The following is a 9,453-nucleotide window of genomic DNA, read 5'->3' as shown; positions in this document are numbered from 1 at the left end:
AATCTGGTGCCTGTGCCCGCTTTACCACCATTTTCATGCCTAAATCATTTTTGTTTAATGCAAAATGTCATGTAAATTGGTGTAAGGGACACTATTTGAAGTTTATGCAATGTTAACTTCGTGATCTATCCTTATTTAATTTATTTTAATATAATAATTTCTGAATAAGATGCTGAAGCCAAATAAGAAGTGAATAAGAAGTGAATAAAAAGCTGGAGCAGGCACAGATAGAAAGGGGGGCGACAGATAGAAAGGGGGGCGGTCACCCCCCCCCCCCCCCGCTTTACCACCATTTTCATGCCCAAATGCTTGTTGGTCAAGGCAACTTGCAAGTGGGTGATATGTAAGTGACTACCCTGTGTGAGTTTTTAGTATCAAATCTTTTGACCAACGCTGTTTAACCTTTGCACAGCTACAGCTTCTTATTAAAAATGATGAAATCTGGTGACTGTGCCCGCTTTACCACCATTTTCATGCCCAAATGCTTGTTGGTCAAGGCAATTTGCAAGTGGGTGATATGTAAGTGACCATCCTGTATGAGTTTCAAGTGTCAAATATTTTGACCAATGCTGTTTAACCCTTGCACAACTACAGCTTCTTATTCAAAATGATGAAATCTGGTGTCTGTGCCCGCTTTACCACCATTTTCATGCCCAAATGCTTGTTGATCAAGGCAACTAGCAAGTGGGTGATATGTAAGTGACCACCCTTTGTGAATTTCAAGTGTCAAATCTTTTGACCAACGCTGTTTAACCCTTGCACAGCTACAGCTTCTTATACAAAATGATGAAATCTGGTGTCTGTGCCCGCTTTACCACCATTTTCATGCCCAAATGCTTGTTGGTCAAGGCAAATTGCAATTGGGTGATATGTAAGTGACCACCCTGTGTGAGTTTCAAGTGTCAAATCTTTTGACCAACGCTGTTTAACCTTTGCATAGCTACAGCTTCTTATTGAAAATGATGAAATCTGGTGACTGTGCCCGCTTTACCACCATTTTCATGCCCAAATGCTTGTTGGTCAAGGCAACTTGCAAGTGGGTGATATGTAAGTGACTACCCTGTGTGAGTTTTTAGTATCAAATCTTTTGACCAACGCTGTTTAACCTTTGCACAGCTACAGCTTCTTATTCAAAATGATGAAATCTGGTGACTGTGCCCGCTTTACCACCATTTTCATGCCCAAATGCTTGTTGGTCAAGGCAATTTGCAAGTGGGTGATATGTAAGTGACCATCCTGTATGAGTTTCAAGTGTCAAATATTTTGACCAATGCTGTTTAACCCTTGCACAACTACAGCTTCTTATTCAAAATGATGAAATCTGGTGTCTGTGCCCGCTTTACCACCATTTTCATGCCCAAATGCTTGTTGATCAAGGCAACTAGCAAGTGGGTGATATGTAAGTGACCACCCTTTGTGAATTTCAAGTGTCAAATCTTTTGACCAACGCTGTTTAACCCTTGCACAGCTACAGCTTCTTATACAAAATGATGAAATCTGGTGTCTGTGCCCGCTTTACCACCATTTTCATGCCCAAATGCTTGTTGGTCAAGGCAAATTGCAATTGGGTGATATGTAAGTGACCACCCTGTGTGAGTTTCAAGTGTCAAATCTTTTGACCAACGCTGTTTAACCTTTGCATAGCTACAGCTTCTTATTCAAAATGATGAAATCTGGTGACTGTGCCCGCTTTACCACCATTTTCATGCCCAAATGCTTGTTGGTCAAGGCAATTTGCAAGTGGGTGATATGTAAGTGACCATCCTGTATGAGTTTCAAGTGTCAAATATTTTGACCAATGCTGTTTAACCCTTGCACAACTACAGCTTCTTATTCAAAATGATGAAATCTGGTGTCTGTGCCCGCTTTACCACCATTTTCATGCCCAAATGCTTGTTGATCAAGGCAACTAGCAAGTGGGTGATATGTAAGTGACCACCCTTTGTGAATTTCAAGTGTCAAATCTTTTGACCAACGCTGTTTAACCCTTGCACAGCTACAGCTTCTTATACAAAATGATGAAATCTGGTGTCTGTGCCCGCTTTACCACCATTTTCATGCCCAAATGCTTGTTGGTCAAGGCAAATTGCAATTGGGTGATATGTAAGTGACCACCCTGTGTGAGTTTCAAGTGTCAAATCTTTTGACCAACGCTGTTTAACCTTTGCATAGCTACAGCTTCTTATTGAAAATGATGAAATCTGGTGACTGTGCCCGCTTTACCACCATTTTCATGCCCAAATGCTTGTTGGTCAAGGCAAATTGCAAGTGGGTGATATGTAAGTGACCATCCTGTGTGACTTTCAAGTGTCAAATCTGTTGACCAACGCTGTTTAACCTTTGCACAACTACAGCTTCTTATTCAAAATGATGAAATCTGGTGCCTGTGCCCGCTTTACCACCATTTTCATGCCTAAATCATTTTTGTTTAATGCAAAATGTCATGTAAATTGGTGTAAGGGACACTATTTGAAGTTTATGCAATGTTAACTTCGTGATCTATCCTTATTTAATTTATTTTAATATAATAATTTCTGAATAAGATGCTGAAGCCAAATAAGAAGTGAATAAGAAGTGAATAAAAAGCTGGAGCAGGCACAGATAGAAAGGGGGGCGACAGATAGAAAGGGGGGCGGTCACCTTCCCCCCCCCGCTTTACCACCATTTTCATGCCCAAATGCTTGTTGGTCAAGGCAACTTGCAAGTGGGTGATATGTAAGTGACTACCCTGTGTGAGTTTTTAGTATCAAATCTTTTGACCAACGCTGTTTAACCTTTGCACAGCTACAGCTTCTTATTAAAAATGATGAAATCTGGTGACTGTGCCCGCTTTACCACCATTTTCATGCCCAAATGCTTGTTGGTCAAGGCAATTTGCAAGTGGGTGATATGTAAGTGACCATCCTGTATGAGTTTCAAGTGTCAAATATTTTGACCAATGCTGTTTAACCCTTGCACAACTACAGCTTCTTATTCAAAATGATGAAATCTGGTGTCTGTGCCCGCTTTACCACCATTTTCATGCCCAAATGCTTGTTGATCAAGGCAACTAGCAAGTGGGTGATATGTAAGTGACCACCCTTTGTGAATTTCAAGTGTCAAATCTTTTGACCAACGCTGTTTAACCCTTGCACAGCTACAGCTTCTTATACAAAATGATGAAATCTGGTGTCTGTGCCCGCTTTACCACCATTTTCATGCCCAAATGCTTGTTGGTCAAGGCAAATTGCAATTGGGTGATATGTAAGTGACCACCCTGTGTGAGTTTCAAGTGTCAAATCTTTTGACCAACGCTGTTTAACCTTTGCATAGCTACAGCTTCTTATTGAAAATGATGAAATCTGGTGACTGTGCCCGCTTTACCACCATTTTCATGCCCAAATGCTTGTTGGTCAAGGCAACTTGCAAGTGGGTGATATGTAAGTGACTACCCTGTGTGAGTTTTTAGTATCAAATCTTTTGACCAACGCTGTTTAACCTTTGCACAGCTACAGCTTCTTATTCAAAATGATGAAATCTAGTGACTGTGCCCGCTTTACCACCATTTTCATGCCCAAATGCTTGTTGGTCAAGGCAATTTGCAAGTGAGTGATATGTAAGTGACCATCCTGTATGAGTTTCAAGTGTCAAATATTTTGACCAACGCTGTTTAACCTTTGCACAACTACAGCTTCTTATTCAAAATGATTAAATCTGGTATCTGTGCCCGCTTTACCACTATTTTCATACCCAAATGCTTGTTAGTCAAGGCAAATTGCAAGTGGGTGATATGTAAGTGACCACCCTGTGTGAGTTTCAAGTGTCAAATCTTTTGACCAACGCTGTTTAACCTTTGCACAGCTACAGCTTCTTATTGAAAATGATGAAATCTGGTGACTGTGCCCGCTTTACCACCATTTTCATGCCCAAATGCCTGTTGGTCAAGGCAATTTGCAAGTGGGTGATATGTAAGTGACCATCCTGTATGAGTTTCAAGAGACAAATATTTTGACCAACGCTGTTTAACCTTTGCACAACTACAGCTTCTTATTCAAAATGATGAAATCTGGTGTCTGTGCCCGCTTTACCACCATTTTCATGCCCAAATGCTTGTTGGTCAAGGCAAATTGCAAGTGGGTGATATGTAATTGACCATCCTGTGTGACTTTCAAGTGTCAAATCTGTTGACCAACGCTGTTTAACCTTTGCACAGCTACAGCTTCTTATTGAAAATGATGAAATCTGGTGTCTGTGCCCGCTTTACCACCATTTTCATGCCCAAATGCTTGTTAGTCAAGGCAAATTGCAAGTGGGTGATATGTAAGTGACCACCCTGTGTGAGTTTCAAGTGTCAAATCTTTTGACCAACGCTGTTTAACCTTTGCACAGCTACAACTTATTATTCAAAATGATGAAATCTGGTGTCTGTGCCCGCTTTACCACCATTTTCATGCCCAAATGCTTGTTGATCAAGGCAACTTGCAAGTGGGTGATATGTAAGTGACCACCCTTTGTGAAGTTCAAGTGTCAAATCTTTTGACCAACGCTGTTTAACCCTTGCACAACTACAGCTTCTTATTCAAAATGATGAAATCTGGTGTCTGTGCCCGCTTTACCACTATTTTCATGTCCAAATGCTTGTTGGTCAAGGCAACTTTCAAGTGGGTGATATGTAAGTGACCACCCTGTGTGAGTTTCAAGTATCAAATCTTATGACCAACGCTGTTTATCCTTTGCACAGCTACAGCTTCTTATTCAAAATAATGAAATCTGGTGTCTGTGCCCGCTTTACCACCATTTTCATGCCCAAATGCTTGTTGGTCAAGGCAAATTGCAAGTGGGTGATATGTAAGTGACCACCCTGTGTGAGTTTCAAGTGTCAAATCTTTTGACCAACGCTGTTTAACCTTTGCACAGCTATAACTTCTTATTCAAAATGATGAAATCTGGTGTCTGTGCCCGCTTTACCACCATTTTCATGCCCAAATGCTTGTTGGTCAAGGCAACTTGCAAGTGGGTGATATGTAAGTGACTACCCTGTGTGAGTTTTTAGTATCAAATCTTTTGACCAACGCTGTTTAACCTTTGCACAGCTACAGCTTCTTATTAAAAATGATGAAATCTGGTGACTGTGCCCGCTTTACCACCATTTTCATGCCCAAATGCTTGTTGGTCAAGGCAATTTGCAAGTGGGTGATATGTAAGTGACCATCCTGTATGAGTTTCAAGTGTCAAATATTTTGACCAATGCTGTTTAACCCTTGCACAACTACAGCTTCTTATTCAAAATGATGAAATCTGGTGTCTGTGCCCGCTTTACCACCATTTTCATGCCCAAATGCTTGTTGATCAAGGCAACTAGCAAGTGGGTGATATGTAAGTGACCACCCTTTGTGAATTTCAAGTGTCAAATCTTTTGACCAACGCTGTTTAACCCTTGCACAGCTACAGCTTCTTATACAAAATGATGAAATCTGGTGTCTGTGCCCGCTTTACCACCATTTTCATGCCCAAATGCTTGTTGGTCAAGGCAAATTGCAATTGGGTGATATGTAAGTGACCACCCTGTGTGAGTTTCAAGTGTCAAATCTTTTGACCAACGCTGTTTAACCTTTGCATAGCTACAGCTTCTTATTGAAAATGATGAAATCTGGTGACTGTGCCCGCTTTACCACCATTTTCATGCCCAAATGCTTGTTGGTCAAGGCAACTTGCAAGTGGGTGATATGTAAGTGACTACCCTGTGTGAGTTTTTAGTATCAAATCTTTTGACCAACGCTGTTTAACCTTTGCACAGCTACAGCTTCTTATTCAAAATGATGAAATCTGGTGACTGTGCCCGCTTTACCACCATTTTCATGCCCAAATGCTTGTTGGTCAAGGCAATTTGCAAGTGGGTGATATGTAAGTGACCATCCTGTATGAGTTTCAAGTGTCAAATATTTTGACCAATGCTGTTTAACCCTTGCACAACTACAGCTTCTTATTCAAAATGATGAAATCTGGTGTCTGTGCCCGCTTTACCACCATTTTCATGCCCAAATGCTTGTTGATCAAGGCAACTAGCAAGTGGGTGATATGTAAGTGACCACCCTTTGTGAATTTCAAGTGTCAAATCTTTTGACCAACGCTGTTTAACCCTTGCACAGCTACAGCTTCTTATACAAAATGATGAAATCTGGTGTCTGTGCCCGCTTTACCACCATTTTCATGCCCAAATGCTTGTTGGTCAAGGCAAATTGCAATTGGGTGATATGTAAGTGACCACCCTGTGTGAGTTTCAAGTGTCAAATCTTTTGACCAACGCTGTTTAACCTTTGCATAGCTACAGCTTCTTATTGAAAATGATGAAATCTGGTGACTGTGCCCGCTTTACCACCATTTTCATGCCCAAATGCTTGTTGGTCAAGGCAAATTGCAAGTGGGTGATATGTAAGTGACCATCCTGTGTGACTTTCAAGTGTCAAATCTGTTGACCAACGCTGTTTAACCTTTGCACAACTACAGCTTCTTATTCAAAATGATGAAATCTGGTGCCTGTGCCCGCTTTACCACCATTTTCATGCCTAAATCATTTTTGTTTAATGCAAAATGTCATGTAAATTGGTGTAAGGGACACTATTTGAAGTTTATGCAATGTTAACTTCGTGATCTATCCTTATTTAATTTATTTTAATATAATAATTTCTGAATAAGATGCTGAAGCCAAATAAGAAGTGAATAAGAAGTGAATAAAAAGCTGGAGCAGGCACAGATAGAAAGGGGGGCGACAGATAGAAAGGGGGGCGGTCACCCCCCCCCCCCCCGCTTTACCACCATTTTCATGCCCAAATGCTTGTTGGTCAAGGCAACTTGCAAGTGGGTGATATGTAAGTGACTACCCTGTGTGAGTTTTTAGTATCAAATCTTTTGACCAACGCTGTTTAACCTTTGCACAGCTACAGCTTCTTATTAAAAATGATGAAATCTGGTGTCTGTGCCCGCTTTACCACCATTTTCATGCCCAAATGCTTGTTGGTCAAGGCAAATTGCAATTGGGTGATATGTAAGTGACCACCCTGTGTGAGTTTCAAGTGTCAAATCTTTTGACCAACGCTGTTTAACCTTTGCATAGCTACAGCTTCTTATTGAAAATGATGAAATCTGGTGACTGTGCCCGCTTTACCACCATTTTCATGCCCAAATGCTTGTTGGTCAAGGCAACTTGCAAGTGGGTGATATGTAAGTGACTACCCTGTGTGAGTTTTTAGTATCAAATCTTTTGACCAACGCTGTTTAACCTTTGCACAGCTACAGCTTCTTATTCAAAATGATGAAATCTGGTGACTGTGCCCGCTTTACCACCATTTTCATGCCCAAATGCTTGTTGGTCAAGGCAATTTGCAAGTGGGTGATATGTAAGTGACCATCCTGTATGAGTTTCAAGTGTCAAATATTTTGACCAATGCTGTTTAACCCTTGCACAACTACAGCTTCTTATTCAAAATGATGAAATCTGGTGTCTGTGCCCGCTTTACCACCATTTTCATGCCCAAATGCTTGTTGATCAAGGCAACTAGCAAGTGGGTGATATGTAAGTGACCACCCTTTGTGAATTTCAAGTGTCAAATCTTTTGACCAACGCTGTTTAACCCTTGCACAGCTACAGCTTCTTATACAAAATGATGAAATCTGGTGTCTGTGCCCGCTTTACCACCATTTTCATGCCCAAATGCTTGTTGGTCAAGGCAAATTGCAATTGGGTGATATGTAAGTGACCACCCTGTGTGAGTTTCAAGTGTCAAATCTTTTGACCAACGCTGTTTAACCTTTGCATAGCTACAGCTTCTTATTGAAAATGATGAAATCTGGTGACTGTGCCCGCTTTACCACCATTTTCATGCCCAAATGCTTGTTGGTCAAGGCAAATTGCAAGTGGGTGATATGTAAGTGACCATCCTGTGTGACTTTCAAGTGTCAAATCTGTTGACCAACGCTGTTTAACCTTTGCACAACTACAGCTTCTTATTCAAAATGATGAAATCTGGTGCCTGTGCCCGCTTTACCACCATTTTCATGCCTAAATCATTTTTGTTTAATGCAAAATGTCATGTAAATTGGTGTAAGGGACACTATTTGAAGTTTATGCAATGTTAACTTCGTGATCTATCCTTATTTAATTTATTTTAATATAATAATTTCTGAATAAGATGCTGAAGCCAAATAAGAAGTGAATAAGAAGTGAATAAAAAGCTGGAGCAGGCACAGATAGAAAGGGGGGCGACAGATAGAAAGGGGGGCGGTCACCCCCCCCCCCCCCCCCCCCCTAGCAAACTCCGTCCGACAGGCAGACAAACTGTCTGTGAAGTCCTGCTCCCTCCTCCCTTCCTCGCTCAGCTGGCTGTCAGCTATTGTCAGTGGCGCCGAGCTCCCAGACGCAGCATCTCACAGCAGGTGCCCTTCCTCCCCCCTCACCCCTTTGGCCTGGACGGCAGTAAATCAACATATTTCTCCCGGGCATCTAAACAGTGCTGATAAGACGAGGTCAGGAAGTGGCTGTGTGCTGGGGGCGTGGCTACAGTTACATGACAGGCCTGTGGGCTAATAGAAACAGTATAGTGTTGGGAGGGTGGAACCTGTTCTGTGTACACTATACACAGGAAGAGGAAGCATAATGGAACTGTGCGTTCCATTTCTTTCTATCCTGTGTTCCACTTTACTTTGCTGCACAGAGTGAGAGCACACTGCATTCCTGCACCCAGAGACCAGCCAGAGGGACTATCCTGCCAGTCAGGCACAGGGACAAGCCTGTTGCAGAGGGGCCATACAACCGGTAAGAGATCTTATTGTTAAATTCCCTAGGCAGGGTATTACAGGTTTAGTCTCCCATATGTACAATACAATAAAGGGTGTCTGTAATACTGTAGGTGCCCTTATACAGTAGGTTTTAAAACATACCTTGTATTTCATAATGTTAAAAATGACATATCAGGTCCTATACTAAAACTATAGAGACGAGCGTAAAAGTACAGAAAGTGTGTATAAAAATACTATACAAAAAAACCTGTGTCTGCTAATTTGTCCTCTATTTGGTTAGTTTCTCATAAATAACACCGTACACATTCTATGGGGTATCAACTTGGAATTGTCTTCACCGTATAATTAACCACCTACAAGGTGGCCCCGCTGTAGTCTTACAAATGAGTATTAGTTACAACTGTCTTCAAGTTCCTGTATATTATTGGTCCTATAATATGCATCAAATAGTTTATATATCACTGGGAGAGATCAAGCGTTACTGCATATGTAGGTTGTTCATAAATAGTCCACTTCGGATACAGCAGATGTCACATCTCACAGCATACTTCTCATTAGGCTCATTCAAATGTACCCAAAATGGATGGGATAAGCAAATATAGGGAATCATTCCTAGTTTCCTACACTGACATGCGGGTCGACGCCAAGCACAGGTTCTAGCATGTCAGTCCCTGCCCC

The 9,453-nt window shown here is 41.4% G+C and overlaps 1 protein-coding gene across 3 annotated transcripts in view; it reads left to right on the top strand.

The window, feature by feature from the left end:
• Positions 1–8,598: 8,598 nt before the first annotated feature.
• Positions 8,599–9,453, top strand: part of UBAC2 (UBA domain containing 2) — a 419,334-nt gene continuing 418,479 nt past the window's right edge. For all 3 annotated transcript variants that reach the window (XM_063953257.1, XM_063953254.1, XM_063953256.1), the window contains exon 1: positions 8,599–8,791. The gene's annotated coding sequence lies outside the window, so the exon portion shown is untranslated. The remainder of the gene's footprint in view (positions 8,792–9,453) is intronic.

This window comes from Pseudophryne corroboree, chromosome 2 (assembly GCF_028390025.1).
Source record: "Pseudophryne corroboree isolate aPseCor3 chromosome 2, aPseCor3.hap2, whole genome shotgun sequence".
Classification (NCBI taxonomy): domain Eukaryota; kingdom Metazoa; phylum Chordata; class Amphibia; order Anura; family Myobatrachidae; genus Pseudophryne; species Pseudophryne corroboree.
The sequence above is the reverse complement of the archived record's forward strand: the minus strand, read 5'-3'. Positions and strand labels throughout refer to the sequence as shown.